The sequence below is a fragment of the Suricata suricatta genome, chromosome 1, assembly GCF_006229205.1.
Source record: "Suricata suricatta isolate VVHF042 chromosome 1, meerkat_22Aug2017_6uvM2_HiC, whole genome shotgun sequence".
In the NCBI taxonomy this organism is placed as follows: Eukaryota; Metazoa; Chordata; class Mammalia; order Carnivora; family Herpestidae; genus Suricata; species Suricata suricatta.
The window spans coordinates 161,292,407-161,292,944 of NC_043700.1; the positions used below are offsets into that span (position 1 = coordinate 161,292,407).

General features: G+C 74.5%; 1 protein-coding gene across 8 annotated transcripts in view; it reads left to right on the forward strand.

Annotated features, from left to right (window-relative positions):
- The first annotated feature begins 228 nt into the window (after positions 1 to 228).
- The window catches only part of APBB2 (amyloid beta precursor protein binding family B member 2), a 381,984-nt gene continuing 381,674 nt past the window's right edge, over positions 229 to 538 (forward strand). For 5 of the 8 annotated variants that reach the window (XM_029946674.1, XM_029946692.1, XM_029946683.1 and 2 more), the window contains exon 1: positions 229 to 401. The gene's annotated coding sequence lies outside the window, so the exon portion shown is untranslated. The remainder of the gene's footprint in view (positions 402 to 538) is intronic. The other 3 variants (XM_029946712.1, XM_029946721.1, XM_029946731.1) reach the window with 1 other exon arrangement.

The following is a 538-nucleotide window of genomic DNA, read 5'->3' on the forward strand; positions in this document are numbered from 1 at the left end:
TAATGGGGGAACCGTGGGTCCCAGAGGCCCCGCAGCCTCTGCCTGCAGAGGTCGCACGAGGAGCGCGGCCCGCCCCCTCCTCCCCGGCTCCCGCCCCCTCCTCCCCGGCTCCCGCCCCCGGCCCCGCCTTTCTCCCTTTCGGCCCCCGCCTGGCCGGGCCCCTCCAGCCTCTCCTCGCGCAGCCGCCGCCAAAGCCTGGAGAAGTGGAATCTCGCCGGCGCCGCTGCCTGCGCGGGACTCGCAGAGCGGCACTGGGCATGCTCAGTCGCCGGAGCCCGTCCTGGTCTCAAGTAGGAAGCTCGTGCGCTGCTCCCGCAGCTGATCCGGGCGCTCCGGGAAAGGCGAGATTGGAGCAGAGCGGCCGGGCGCCGGTGCCGGAGCGAGCGCGGCGCGCACCGCCGGTGAGCCTTGCTTTCTTCCTTGCTTTTGCCCTGGACCCCGGGGCGGCCCGGGAGCGCGGGCTAGAGATCCAGGCAGCGGCAGCGGCAGCGGCGTGCGATGGGTGGCTGCGCGCAGCCCGGCGGCTGCTCCTCTCCTG